The sequence below is a fragment of the Amblyomma maculatum genome, chromosome 1 (genome assembly GCF_055883805.1).
Source record: "Amblyomma maculatum isolate TAMU_Amacu chromosome 1, ASM5588380v1, whole genome shotgun sequence".
Lineage (NCBI taxonomy): Eukaryota > Metazoa > Arthropoda > Arachnida > Ixodida > Ixodidae > Amblyomma > Amblyomma maculatum.
The window spans coordinates 146,675,859-146,691,985 of record NC_139344.1 but is presented as its reverse complement, the minus strand read 5'-3'; positions in this window follow the sequence as shown (position 1 = coordinate 146,691,985).

Below are 16,127 nucleotides of genomic sequence, written 5' to 3'. Positions count from 1 at the left end.
CCCGTTGGTGCCGTTGCCGGTGCAACCAAGTGAAAGTCATACATACATACATACATACATACATACATACATACATACATACATACATACATACATACATACATACATACATACATACATACATACATACATACATACATACATACATACATACATACATACATACATACATACATACATACATACATACATACATACATACATACATACATACATACATACATACACACATACACACACACACACACATACATACATACATACATGCATACATACATACATACATACATACATACATACATACATACATACATACATACATACATACATACATACATACATACATACATACATACATACATACATACATACATACATACATACATACATACATACATACATACATACATACATACATACATACATACATACATACAACTCGAATTCCTCTGCTGTGCCCAATGATGCGGGATCGAGTCCCGGCCGTGGCGGTCGCTATTCGATGGAGGCAAAAGCAAGGCGCCCGTGTGCTGTGCGATGTCAGTGCACGGTAAAGAATTTCAGGCTGTCGAAATTTCTGGAGCCCTCCACTATGGCGTCTCCATAGCCTGAGTTGCTTTTGGGCGTTAAGCCCTACAAACCAACAAACCAACCAACCATACATCTCAATCATACAAACTTGGCAGCGGCTGTCTGTTAAACTTTTCATGAAACGCATGATAAGCTGCCGTTTCAGCTCTACATATGGCGCTATCTGGGAGCTGCCGCGTCAAATAGCGAAGGTTTAACTGTGGCCGGTAGCGGGCGCAAAGGCTCGTCATGCCAGGACAGGTCCAGGTCAAGTGCTGACTCCGTTGGCCTGCAGCACTTTATCTGGACCTGTCCTGGCACGGCGAGCCTCCGCGCCCGCAACACCTCTGCTCACCCTATCCAGACATACGGAGACTGGACAGCCCCCACTACTGACGCCAAGCACAAGCTTAGTGCCCTGCCAGATTTTGTTTTGAAGAGTGGCGTCCTCGCCGTCACCTAACCCACCCACTTCCTCTCTAGGTCTGAGGCCATCCTTATGAATAAAGGTTTATAAATGAATTAATGGTCTCCAAGATCATCTGTGGCACAACGGCACACTTGGTCTCGGAGGCCACGAGTTCAGTCCTACTTGTTGCGCTGTCTAGGAGCCGCGCCGTCAAATGGCAGATAATTAAACTTGGGAATAACGCGCGAAGCCAGACTAACGACTCCATTCAAGTAAAGGGCCCTTTTGGGCCATCACACTCTCATTCATTCATTAAATGTTTTCACCACAGCCTGAATAAAGAAAAAACCGTGGTGGATCAGTGGATGAGACTAAACCCGAGTACCCGGCTTCGAACTCGTCCAGTTCCAACCTCCGATAGTCTGTTTATTTTTATTTTTTGTGTGTCAAGCACTAGAAGAAGTAATGGTTTGTCAATATTCAGTAATAAGCTTCATCACTCTCTGTTGGCTGGCAAACGTTTTGAAAGACCCGTCGGGCAGACTAGCGCGTTTGAGCTGCTAGCCGAACTGTTCGAAATACTCGCGCGAGGCCACATTTCTGTGACCTCACGAAACCGCTTAGCTACGGCACAACCAAGATCGGACAAAATTCTTGGTCGGGGATGGCGAGCGGCATATATGTAACAAAAAGATGAGCAAATATTTACGGTCTGCTGTGCTAAACTCAACGAAAACTGTCACCGTACTGGTGGCGGTCTTTTGCCAGTGCCTGATAACTGCCTCAAAGTGTAGATTGTGGCCACCTGGATTACCACGATCACAACGGCGCACTGTCACGCACCTGGCGCTGGTCATATCGTTGTAGGGCTGGTCACGCGATGGTCATGCAATATGACGTTGACGAGTTCCCCGTAGACCAGCAAAACCTACCGGAAATGGCGCCTCGTAACAACTTTCGCTGTGAATAGAAGCTTTCCGGCGCCCAAAAACGTGTCACCAACAGCTAGACGAGAACGAACGCCTATCGTGAGTGCAGTGACCGAATAATTTGAGATGGTGGCGTCGAGGCGGCGCTGCTAATTCACCGAAGAATGGCCAAACAACATCGCCGTTGGACGCGACTACTCGTGCCTTGTGACTGCTCGATAGGTAGCGCTGACATTAGCGAAAGCCCCGTGCTCCGCCATTCACATTTTAGTTCGGTCTGATATCACAGAAGGAGGTTGGAGACTGACCCGCTTCAATGAGGCGACCCCTACCTCGAATACATATATCCAGCGCAGCAACCATAGTGTACAGCTGTCAGGAGACTCATCATCATCATCAGCCTGATTATACCCACTGCAGGGCGAAGGCCTCACCCATATTTCTCCAATTAACCCGGTTCTATGCTAGCTACATCCACTTGACCCCTGCGAACTTCTTAATCTCATCCGGCCACCTAATTTTCTCCCGCCTCCTGCTACGCTTTCCTTCCCTTGGAATCCAGTTTGTTACCCTCAGCGACCATCGGTTATCCTCTCTTCGTACTACATGTCCTGCCCATGTCCATTTCTTCTTCTTAATTTCCACTAGAATGTCGGTAACTTGAGTTATTTCTCTGACCCACTCTGCACGCTTCCTATCTCTTAATGTTACCCCTACCATTTTTCGTTCCATAGCCCTTTGGGTTGCCCTCAACTTAAGTAGAACCCTCTTGGTAGCCTCCACGTTTCAGCCCCATAGGTGAGTACAGGCAAGATGCAACTGGTGTGTACTTTCCTCTTGAGCGATACCGGTAAGCTGCTAGTCAATCTGCGAGTGCTTGCCAAATGCGCTCCATCCCAATCTTATTCTTTTTGTTATTTCCTTTTCATGGTCCGGATCTCCGGTTACTACCTGTCCTAAGTAGACATGTTCGCCTACTACTTCCAGTATTTCGCTACCTAATGTAAACTGCTGTTCCTTCCCGAGGCCGTTGAACATTACCTTAGTCTTCTGCATATTGAATTTCAAGCCTATCTTTCTACTTTTCCTGTCTAGGTCATCAATCATTATTTGCAGTTCATCCCCCGAGTTGCTTAACAAGGCAATGTCATCAGCAAATCGCAGATTACTGAGGTATTCTTCATCTACCCTTATCCCTAACTGCTCCCATTCCACGTCTCTGAATACTCCCTCTAAACAAGCTGTGAATAGTACTGGGGAGATTGTGTCTCCTTGCCTAACACCTTTCTTTATGGGAATTTTGTTACTTTCTTTATGCAGAACTATGGTTGCTGTGCAGCCACTATATATATATCTTGCAGCACTTTCACGTAGGGCTCGTCTACCCCCTGATTTCGCAATGCCTGCATCACCGCCGAGGTTTAAACCGAGTCAAATGCTTTTTCGTAATCAATGAATGCTATGTATAAGGGCTGGTTATATTCCGAGCATTTCATGCGAAGCATATTAACGTAGGTTTCGGGCCTTCGCGCGACGCCCGGCGGTGGCCACCATTGACCCTGAAGTGGGGTCACGTGACATGACGTCACGCTATGACGTCACACCGGCTGCAGATGGGGCCTCATATGCTCATATCGTGCCGTCGGTCGCCTCCCGGCGGTGGCCACCATTTATCTTGAAGTGAGATCACATGATGTGACGTCACGTGATGACGTCACACCGGCTGCAGATGCGGCCTCATATCGCGCCGTCGGACGTCGCCCGGCTGAGGCCTCCACGCTTCGGTTCGCGCCGTCGCGCGCGACGCGGCGGCGGCGCCACCATCGCTGCATCACGTGATATGTGACGTCACGCCAGGGATGAAGCGGCGCTCGCCCGCCGTCGCGTCAGTCTCTGTGCCCGCAACTGCGCCAGCGTCTTTGCGCCGGGCGTGTATGCGTAAGTGACGTGCAAACCAAGAGTCATGCATTTACGGACCATAAGAGTGTGTTTGTCGGGCTGCAAAGAATAAAGTACGATGATTAACCTAAAACCACGTCTCCGTTACTTAGCCCCATCCACGCAGAGGCAGCTGCTTAACATGCTTCGCATCCACTGGGCTTAACGTTGATAAGCCTCCAATTTTTTTTCTATCACCTGATTGATGGTATGGATATGATCAATAGTGGAGTACCGTTTCCAAAACCCTGCTTCATCCTTTGTTCGATTGCATTCTAAGGTTGTCCTGATTCTATTAGCGATTACCTTAGTAAATACCTCATACGTAACAGACAGTAAGCTGATTCGTCTGTAATATTTAAGGTCCTTAGAGTCCCCTTTCTTATGAATGAGGATAATGTTGCATTCTTCCATGGTTCCGGTATCGTCGATGACACCAGGCACTGCGTATACAGGGTGGCCAGTTTATCAAGCACGATATCCCCCCCCCCCCCCCCGTCCTTTAGCAAATCCGTAGTTATCTGATCCTCTCCAGCTGATTTCCCCCTTTTCATAGTTTCTAGTGCTTTCTTGACCTCGTCCTTCGTCACTGGTGGAACGCCTGAATGTTTTTCCCTACCGCCAGTCTCATTACGGTCCTGACTACTTTGGCTGCTGTGGAGATTTGTATAGAACTCCTCGGCTACTTTGACTATGTTATCCATATTCGTGATGACGTTGCCCGCCTTGTCCCTTATCGCATACATCTGGTTTTTGCCTATGCCCAATTTCTTCTTTACCGCTTTAAGGCTTCCCCCGTCCTTTACAGCATGCTCAATTTTCTCCATGTTATACTTCCTTATAAAGGCCACCTTGCGCTTATTGATTAGCTTTGATATCTCAGCCAATTCGATCTGGTCTGTTGGATTGGAAGCTGTCATACTCTGGCGTTTCTTAATCAAACGTCTCCGTAGACAGCTTACCGGCATCCTCTCTAACTATCCTACCGCCTACTTCTACCGCGCACTCAGTAATGATATCTCTGAAATTATTGTTCCTTGCCTCTAGTGTAATGTCGCACTCCTCACTTACAGCTGAATACCTATTCTGTAGCGAGATCCTGAACTCTTCTGCCCTCCCCCTCACCGCTAATTCGTTGATGGGCTTCCTTCTTACTAATCTGTTGCGTTCTTTCTTCAGATTTAGGCTAATTCGGGACCCCACCATCCTGTGGTCACTGCATCGAACTTTCCCGATTACCTCTACATCTTCAATAATGGCGTGGGTTGAACACATTATGAGGTCGATTTCATTTTTAGTCTCTCCGTTAGGACTTTTCCATGTCCATTTCCGGTTCTTCCGTTTGCTGAAGAAGGTATTCATGATTCGTAAGTTATTGCGCTCTGCAAACTCAACTAGTAACTCCCCCCCTGCTATTCCTAGAACCAATGCCATAGTCACCTACTGCCTTGTCTCCTGCCTGCTTTTTCCCTACCTTGGCATTGAAGTCGCACATTAGTACAGTATACTGCGTTTTTACTTTTCGCATTGCCGATTCTACATCTTCATAGAAGCTTTCAACTGCCTGGTCATCATAGCTACATGTAGGTGCATAGGCCTGTACAACCTTAAGTTTATACCGCTTATTAAGCCTAATTGCGATGCCTGCAACCCTCTCATTAATACTATAGAATTCATCGATATTACCCGCTATATAATTATTGACAAGAAAACCTACTCCTAGTTGTCGCCTCTCTGGTAAACCTCGATAACACAGTACATGCCCATCCTTCAGTACAGTATATGCCTCATTCGGCCTCCTAACCTCACTAAGCCCTATGACATCCCATTTCATGCCCTGTAGTTCCTCTAACAGCACTGCTAAACTAGCTTCCCTAGCTAGGGTTCTAGAATTAAACGTTGCCAGGGTCAGTTTCCAATGGCGGCCTGTCCAGCGGAGCCAGGCATTCTTACCACCCCCTGCTTCGTCACAGGTCTGACCGCCGCCGTGGTCAGTTGTTCCGCAGCCGCTGGTGACTGAGGGCCGGGGTTTTATGGAGCTTATCATAGGAGGTTGCGGCCAATTACAGCACCAGGGTGGCCAAATCCTGTTGTGGTGAGGGAGTGCGTTGCCGGAGGTGTTCACCGGCATCAGGTCGCACCCTAAACCTGTTTATGCATTCCAACGACACGCGGATTTTTTTTTTTTTACTTTTTTTGTCATCCGGTGGAGAATTGCGCGGCACCGGGATTTGAACCGCGGTCCTCCTCATGCGAGGCGGATGTTCTACCACTACGCCACCGCTGCACCCCTTAGGATACTCAAATGCCATATTAACCGAGCGGCGCCACTGCCGTGGTGACGAAAATAAGGATTGGTCGAAAAGTTTTGACTTCACACGTGGAGCGGCACGATTGAAAAGGGATTCAAAAATTATATGACTGGTGTTTATAAGGTCTCAACATTACTGTAACGTCGTTACGACATGCGAGTATTAGGTAAAGGAATTTCACTGAAAATTTAGGTTGAGATAGCAATCAAACCCAGGACCCTTTAATCGCGAGTCAGAGAGGCTCCCTAGTAGGCCGTTCGGGCACATTGGGGCGGCTTGATTAAAGCTGTGCTTTGTATTTATGCTGTGGTCTTTCACACAATGTGCTCGCTTAAGGCTGTATGCTAATGAGCATGTGTGAGACTGGAGAGACACTACTTATCATCATCAACCTGACTATACCCACTGCAGGGCGAAGGCCTCTCCCATGCATATTTCTCCACTTAAACCCGGTTCTGTACTAGCTGCATCCACTTGACCCCGGTGAACTCCGTAATCTCATCCGCCCACCTAACTTTCTGCCGCCCCCTGCTACGCTTTCCTTCCCTTGGAATCTAGTTTGTTACCCTAAGCGACCATCGGTTATCCTCTCTTCGCACTACATGTCCTGCCCATGTCCATTTCTTCTTCTTAATTTCCACTAGAATGTCGGTAACTTGAGTTATTTCTCTGACCCACTCTGCACGCTTCCTATCGCTTAATGTTACCCCTACCATTTTTCGTTCCATAGCCCTCTGGGTTGCCCTCAACTTAAGTAGAACTCTCTTGGTTAGCCTCCACGTTTCAGCGCCGTAGGTGAATAGAGGTAAGATGCAACTGTTATATACTTTCCTCTTGAGCGATACCGGTAAGCTGCTGGTCATAATCTGCGAGTGCTTGTCAAATGCGCTCTATCCCAATCTTATTCTTCTTGTTATTTCCTTTTTATAGTTCGGATCTGCGGTTACTACCTGTCCTAAGTAGACATATTCGCCTACTACTTCCAGTACCTCGCTACCTAATGTAAACTACTGTTCCTTCCCGAGGCTGTTGAACATTACCTTAGTCTTTTGCATATTGATTTTCAAGCCTACCTTTCTACTTTTCCTGTCTAGGTCATAATCAATATTTGTAGTTCATCTCCCGTGTTGCTTAGCAAGGCAATGTCATCAGCAAATCGCAGATTACTGAGGTATTCTCCATCTACCCTTATCCCTAACTGCTCCCATTCCAAGTCTCTGAATACTTCCTCTAAGCAAGCTGTGAATAGTACTGGGGAGATTGTGTCTCCTTGTCTAACACCTTTCTTTATGGGAATTTTGTTACTTTCTTTATGCAGAACTATGGTTGCTGTGCTGCCACTGTATATATCTTCCAGCACTTTCACGTACGGCTCGTCTACCCCCTGATTTCGCAATGCCTGCATCACCGCCGAGGTTTCAACTGAGTCAAATGCTTTTTCGTAATCAATGAATGCTATGTATAAGGGCTGGTTATATTCCGAGCATTTTTCTATCACCTGATTGATGGTATGGATATGATCGATAGTAGAGTACCGTTTCCGAAACCCTGCTTGATCCTTTGCTTGATTGAAGTCTAAGGTTGTCCTGATTCTATTAGCGATTACCTTAGTAAATACCTTATACGTAACAGACAGTAAGCTGATTGGTCTGTAATTTTTAAGGTCCTTAGAGTCCCCTTTCTTACGAATGAGGATAATGTTTGCATTCTTCCATGGTTCCGGTACCGTCGATGACACCAGGCACTGCGTATACAAGGTGGCCAGTTTTTCTAACACGATATCCCCCCCGTCCTTCAGCAAATCCGTAGTTATCTGGTCCTCTCCAGCTGATTTCCCCCTTTTGATAGTTTCTAATGCTCTCTTGACCTCGTCCTTCGTCACTGGTGGAACGTCTGAATGTTTTTCCCTACCGCCAGTCTCATTACGGTCCTGACTACTTTGGCTACTGTGGAGATTTGTATAGAACTCCTCGGCTACTTTGACTATGTTATCCATATTCGTGATGACATTGCCCGCCTTGTCGCTTATGGCATACATCTGGTTTTTGCCTATGCCCAATTTCTTCATTACCGCTTTAAGGCTTCCACCGTCCTTTACAGCATGCTCAATTTTCTCCATGTTATACTTCCTTATATCGGCCTCCTTGCGCTTATTGATTAGCTTTGATATCTCGGCCAATTCGATCCGGTCTGTTGGATTGGAAGCTTTCATTCTCTGGCGTTTCTTAATCAAATCTTTCGCCTCCTTAGACAGCTTACCGGTATCCTCTCTAACTGTCCTACCGTATACTTCTACCGCGCACTCAGTAATGATATCTGTGAAATTATTGTTGCTTGCTTCTAGGGTAATGTCGCCATCCTCGGTTAGAGCTGAATACATATTCTGTAGCGAGATCCTGAACTCTTCTGCCCTCCCCTCACCGCTAATTCGTTGATGGGTTTCTTTCTTACTAATCTGTTGCGTTCCTTCTTCAGATTTAGGCTGATTCGGGACCTCACCATGCTGTGGTCACCGCATCGCACTTTCCCGATTACCTCTACATCTTGCATAATGGCGGGGGTTGAACACATTATGAAGTCGATTTCATTTTTAGTCTCCCCGTTCGGACTTTTCCATGTCCATTTCCGGTTCTTCCGTTTGCTGAAGAAGGTATTCATGATTCGTAAGTTATTGCGCTCTGCAAACTCAACTAGTAACTCCCCCCTGCTATTCCTAGAACCAATGCCATAGTCACCTACTGCCTTGTCTCCTGCCTCCTTTTTCCCTACCTTGGCATTGAAGTCGTCCATTAGTACAGTATACTGCGTCTTTACTTTTCGCATTGCCGATTCTACATCTTCGTTGAAGCTTTCAACTGCCTGGTCATCATAACTACATGTAGGTGCATAGCCCTGTACAACCTTCAGTTTATACCGCTTATTAGACCTAATTACGATGCCTGCCACCCTCTCATTAATACTATAGAATTCATCGATATTACCCGCTATATACTTATTGACAAGGAAACCTAGTCCTAGTTCTCGGCTCTCCGGTAAACCTTGATAACACAGTACATGCCCATCCTTCAGTACAGTATATGCCTCATTCGGCCTCCTAACCTCACTAAGCCCTATGACATCCCATTTCATACCTTCTAGTTCTTGTAAAAGCACTGCTAAACTAGCTTCACTAGCTAGGGTTCTAGCATTAAACGTTGCCAGGGTCGGATTACTTACACTACTTAAGCGAGTAGTAAATACTTGAGGGTCGCCGGAGAAGGGGTAGGCAGCGAACGCGATGGTTAGATGGCATCCTCGAGGCACTGCAGATGAAGTTATGTGATGTTAGGAAGATAGTGAGAGACCGGAAAGCGTGGCGTGACATGGTCCATAGAGTCACGAAGGGTCGGACACGACTGAACGACTGAACTGAAATGAATTAAGTGATTAGCATTGTGCAGTGGCGTCACTGGGGTCACCTGCACCCAGTGCGGAAGCACAATGCAGCAACCCCCCCCCCCCCCCCCCCCCCCCCATCGTTTTAAGTACCGAATCACAACTTCTTTTCTACCTCCTCTGCCCTCATGGCTTGCTTCGAAGCCGAGCTCGCTCTACACTCAACCACGCAGTACGAGTGAAGCGGCGTGTTTTTGTTTAACACTTAGACGCAGCGATCGTACCGCACGGCTCAGCAAAATATCATATCAAAACCACATATTTCCGAAAAAGACAGAAACATTAGAACGTGTGAGTTCTGAGGGAATTCACAGAGCAAGAAGACAGGTGATTGCGCAGTATGAGATCATAAGGACAAAGGGGCCTCATGACTACGCAATGAAGGGGCATCTGAAATGTAGCCCCCCGGAAGTCTTCATCATGCTGCAGCTATCGGTCTTGGAGTGTTCGGCTGCGTTGTTAGTACCAGGAGGGTGGTGGTTGTAAGCGAGGTCGCATAATGGGAGTACACAAAGAAACCCACCCTTTGAGCACACTCTGTAACCGAACCCATTCCTCAAAACTTTCATTGCCACGGGTTGTACTTGGGTCCCAAGCAGAGCCTTTCACATGCTACAGGTATAGATGAAAGCCTTTTACTTTCTGTACATTTAACTTTTCTCCTCAACTTTTTCTCCAGAAGGTTCAAGTGGACTACCGTATCCGGACTGCAAAGTTACCAACGTGCATTGATGGCCAACTGAAAATATTAGGCGCGAAACGGCCTTTTGGAGCTGGGAGACGGTGGGCGTCTCAGGCTCATTTTTTTTTTTAACGCTTTCAGTTCCGTTTCTCATTTTAACAGTCACTTTGCCTTTTTCAAAGAAAATAGGTAAGAGCCGCATAATGCACTGCGTGAGCACCCTTGGGTACATTCACTCTCAATTCCCCTTTTAAAGCACCTGGTCTTGCTCAAGGTGCCCTCCTTCCCTTCCCATTTTTTTCTTTCTAGTCAGTGCGTAGTGATCAGACTTGCCATTCCACTGAGCAACATGCATTCAGTGCCTTTCGTCGTTTTGAAGGTGTGAGGCAGACGTACGTGTGACTGGGCCGAGGAGCGAGATCGGCATAGGAGATAAATGAAGAAGACAAAAGACTGCCGGAGAGATACTACCAGCGGTTCTCGCTTGGAAAAGGAGAGTGAACTGCACATACACAAAAAGTGCGATGAGGCAGCGCGGCCGCCGACGGGTGTCGTCTATAGCACGCTCCCACTAAGAGATTTCCGATAGGTATAGTGCTCGTCTTTCCAGGGTACACGTATACACAGGCCCGGTTCAACGTTAAAATGGCGCGGAGTCTCTGGTATAAACTAAGGCATGTGTTTTCAAGCACTCCTGCGATCACTGCGACTGGCAAGTGTGATCTTCTGCGAGAAGATCACACTTGCCAGTCAGTGTCTCAGCGGCACCAATGCGCGCCTTGTCGCGTCTTTACACAATATTTAATTTCACCCCCCGCCCCTCCCTTCTGATAGTGCACAGCTGCACCCACCTGGGCGCTGCACCCGGTGCGGACCGCACCCCCAGCATCCCCCTCGCGACGCCACTGGTGCCACTGTGCGTGCCGGTGGGAGTTACGTGCACGTGATCGAGGATTCTCAAGAGCAGCCGCTAACGGAAGCATTTAAAGAAGCCATGTCATACTCATAAGAGCGCAGCTTACATATGTCGTCTTTTTTTTTTTTTTTTTTTTTTTTTTTTTTTTTTTTTTTTACGTACGTGACGAATAGCCAAATTTGACTAAAAGTTTGATGTCTTGATCCTGCACAGCGCGCTTTGAGAATGTAGTTGAACCAAATATCGTCGCATTTGTTTTCTCTGACAGAGCTGTACTCAACCGACGCAGTTTTAAATCGAGAGCGATCGCGGCATTTATACCATCTGTCGAGGCAAATAGTGAAAGTCATCAGAACCTTACTAGACAATAAGAAATAAAATCGAACTGAACTCTGACTGCATATACAATGGTCTTGATTCCTGAATACCCTTAAGCTTGTGTCATGATTTGCACTGAAAGGAAGGCCGTTTCGAGGAATAGAGCTTAACTTCCAGAAATAAATAATGAAGAGCCAGCCTAAAGCAGTGAGTGCAATCTTGTTCACATTCCGGGAACAAAGCCTTCGTTTCTGCTTGTCTTTTCGCGGAAAGGGCTCTGATTCTAAATCGGGCTACATCGTCAGCTATTCTGGGCGCTGTGACGCGCTACCAACCATTGAAGAAAGGAAGACCGGGCTCTTAGGCGGAGACCAATTAAGTTGCGACCCCCACTTCCCCCTCCCTGTTTCATAATAGTCGTTTTACGCAACGAGCAACCCCATCCTATCACAATGAACTGCACCAGAGCCGTATCTCTTCCCCTTTTTATTTTATTTTCCCAAAAGCTGCGTAATATTTTTCATAGTGAACCACTTTTTGTTCGCTATAAAAACAACCCAGGCAGCGTCAAAGATTAGAACAGTTCTACAAAATTGCGCGAATCGCAGTAGGGTTACATATCACATTGGTAAGTTATACTGATGTTATAAATTAACAAACAACGTTATATCTTGCATCGTAATGTCAATCTGGCGTCCAGCCTTAACTTTGTGCTAATATCATGCCCTAACTAGATGCTATGCTAATCTTCTTGTCATAACTATAAAGCTCATTATCTCAAGCATTGTGTGTCAGATTATTAGCGCCTTTCCTTCATTAACGATGTTTTGTGAACTAGAAAGTGTTATATCGGCGCAACGCTTATCAAGCTTACTGGCGGCTTACTACTTTGTGCCGCCTTGATAATGTGCGCCGCTTGGCTACTGTGTACCGCTATCTGATGTGCGCAGTCATGGTTCGCGTGTGCGACTGTAGCGCCAGCCAATAGCATGCCTCGGTTGAAACCAGACTTCTTTTATAAAACGAAGCCACTGAATCCTTGTTGTCTGTATGTTCGTGTTGCTGTCCAAATAAAGTCTTGCCTTATCGGCAACTCCGAATAACAGAGAGTCTTTCTAGTTATATATCTGATATGGTGCCTACAGCAGAGTGCATGCCTACTCTCAGATTTTTATCTAGAAAACATGTCATATTTCCGATTCACAATTACCACATAAGGGACACCATTTTCGGGTGGCTATATGAGCTTCAAGCGATGGTATACGCTAGAAGGTGAGTGTATAGGTTGTATGAGATATGCTATATTTCAGAGCTCAAGTATGCCCCCCCCCCCCTTTTCCCCCTCATTGCTTCTAGCAGGTTGTTGATTGAACTACAATGTTGGTTTGTTCTCTTTGGTGAGAGTGCATAATAGAAGTGGCAGCGCGAGAAGACAATAACGATCACAAGTCAACATGACTGACGCTGAACTACAAACAGATTATTCAAAAGCAGGGAGCAACCTTTGTACACAATCCACAACCCACGTGACGTCAAGATACCAAGATGAAAATTATCAACCAAAACGTCATCCTTTGCCCTAGGGTTTAACGTGCTTTGGTGACGTTTTGGTTGGCAATATTTGTTACTCTTTGTCATGCGGGTTGTGTACTGTGTATAAAAGCAGCTACCTGCTTTCAATAAACTGTTGGTAGTTCAGTGCCAGACCTGTTGTCTTGTGTTCGTCTTTGTCTTTTCGCACTTCCTTTTATTATCAGGTTGATTGAAGCTATGCACTCTCGAAATTGGTGGATATGGGGTCTTGCAGGATAGCTTTACCATTGTATGGAATATTGCGTATGGGTACGTTCATGTTTTTAATAAATATAAGAGAAGTGTTAAGCCAAGGATTGTTTCTAATGTTTGTGAAATTTAAGGAGAAATGAAAATTTATGGCAGTATAGAAACGTTTTACCAAAATAGAAATGTAAAATGGTTGTAACGTCTATGTGCTACCTGGCACCATGTTTCTTACCATTTTTTCACTTACCCGTGAATTACTCTTCTGGAATTGCAATAACGCGCACTCAGTGCTTATTTTTATCAAGAGTGACCGTCTGTCAGAAAACAAAATCACAGGGGCGCCTAATTTTTTTATCTACTGGCAATCCGATAGTTCTAGAAGCTCTTGAAGCCTTTACAAAGACTTTGTTCCTTATTTTGTTTTCCGGACCCTTGTCTGCACACTAGGAGAAATGGCCGCCTAGCTGGGCCTTAGATGCTTTCCCGGAGGTGTCAAGAGGGGGCAAAACGATGTGAATAGTCGTGACTTCCGGCCTAGTGACATCACTTTTCTCAAGCCAAATAATAATTAATTATATGATCAATCACATATTTTTTCTCCCGACGAGGCTTCTAAAGCTATCCATTAAAAAAAAAAGTATCTGAAAAGCATTGCAGCTGGGGTTATTTTTTGTAAGCATACCCGAAGTTAAGCAACGGTCATCTGCTATATTATGTATCCGGGAACCGTAAAAGAATATAATTTATAATCAGTCTTCCAATTACGTGTACCATATGTATTACACAAACAAAGCTCTTCGAGCAAAGATAATATAATTTGAAACCTCACCGGCTTTAAGCACTGACGTACAGGTCATAGATTGTAGTCTGCTAATAATAAAGTGGTTACACTGACGTGGAGAAAACGTGAAGAAAAGTAGTTTTCACCGCAAATTAGCAGCGCGGCGTTCGACTCCTCTTCTAGAGCTTTTTGTTACGCTTTTTTGCTTGGCGGGGAATACTACTTTTCTTGAGAAAAATGAAAAATTACATGCTGAAAAAACGAGACATTTAACGATGCACGTTACTGAAGTTTTTTTTTTTTTTTTTTTTCAGTATTGTTAGACATTATTCCCAGAAGCAAGGCATTGTTCGAGAGATTTAACATAGCTTGCTGCGTTAATGTAATTCACTTCAGCAGGGATCCTGATGCGCTTCGCAGTAGCAAGCAGGCGCCACTCGGGGCCATCTCCGCATGCTTTAGGAACCCGTTCGCGGATTCTATCAATCAGCCTTTTATTTTCTCTATATTAGAGAAGGAGACAGGACTAAAAACTCGAAGCTTAACAAAGGTCCTGCCCCATTTTTTCACATTGGCATTGCATCAGACAAGCGGGAATAAATCCTAATAAATAATAATAATAAAGGACAAAAGAAGATAACACACCTTGAAAAAAAAAAGCAGAAAGTACCAACTCAAAAATGCATGCAGCGTCATCACACAACCATGTTCAGAAAAAAATTCTTAATCACAGTATGTGCGTGTCGTTGCCCCTTCCCCCATTAAAAATGGCTTCGCTTAATTACTATTGTTTCTTGGCAACGCGGTAAACATGGGTCTTTTAACTGAGTTCTATTGTGTCGTTTATGGCTCGATGTTGCGTTCACCAACAAGTATGCTTTCAGGATTGGAATGGCCGACAGCCCTGTCTATGAAAATTGTGGCTGTGAAGAGACAATCAAGCATCTCTTATCTGAATGCCCTGAATTTGTGAGTGAAAGACATAAGCTGCATTGCGCGCTGGACCGCCTCGATCCTCACCCTTTAACGGCGGATAAGATCCTTGGTGCGTGGCCACGACAGTCGACCGCCTTTAAGGCATACAGGGCACTGTTTAGTTTTCTAACAGCCACCGGCTTGTGTGACAAACTCTGACTGTGCTCCACGTCTGCTTTCTCTTCCCCTTTTTAATCCCCTTATCCCTTTTCCCCAGTGTAGGGTAGCCAACCAGAGGCCTTTCTGGTTAACATTCCTGCCTTCCATCCTATCTATCTATCCATCCGTCTATCCATTTATCGATCCATCTATCCGTCTATCCATCTGTCGATCCGTCCGTCCGTCCGTCCGTCCGTCCGTCCGTCCGTCCGTCCGTCCGTCCGTCCGTCCGTCCGTCCGTCCGTCCGTCCGTCCGTCCGTCCGTCCGTCCGTCCGTCCGTCCGTCTGTCTGTCTGTCTGTCTGTCTGTCTGTCTGTCTGTCTGTCTGTCTGTCTGTCTGTCTGTCTGTCTGTGTCTGTCTGTCTGTCTGTCTGTCTGTCTGTCTGTCTGTCTGTCTGTCTGTCTGTCTGTCTGTCTGTCTGTCTGTCTGTCTGTCTGTCTGTCTGTCTGTCTGTCTGTCTGTCTGTCTGTCTGTCTGTCTGTCTGTCTGTCTGTCTGTCTGTCTGTCTGTCTGTCTGTCTGTCTGTCTGTCTGTCTGTCTGTCTGTCTGTCTGTCTGTCTGTCTGTCTGTCTGTCTGTCTGTCTGTCTGTCTGTCTGTCTGTCTGTCTGTCTGTCTGTCTGTCTGTCTGTCTGTCTGTCTGTCTGTCTGTCTGTCTGTCTGTCTGTCTGTCTGTCTGTCTGTCTGTCTGTCTGTCTGTCTGTCTGTCTGTCTGTCTGTCTGTCTGTCTGTCTGTCTGTCTGTCTGTCTGTCTGTCTGTCTGTCTGTCTGTCTGTCTGTCTGTCTGTCTGTCTGTCTGTCTGTCTGTCTGTCTGTCTGTCTGTCTGTCTGTCTGTCTGTCTGTCTGTCTGTCTGTCTGTCTGTCTGTCTGTCTGTCTGTCTGTCTGTCTGTCTGTCTGTCTGTCTGTCTGTCTGTCTGTCT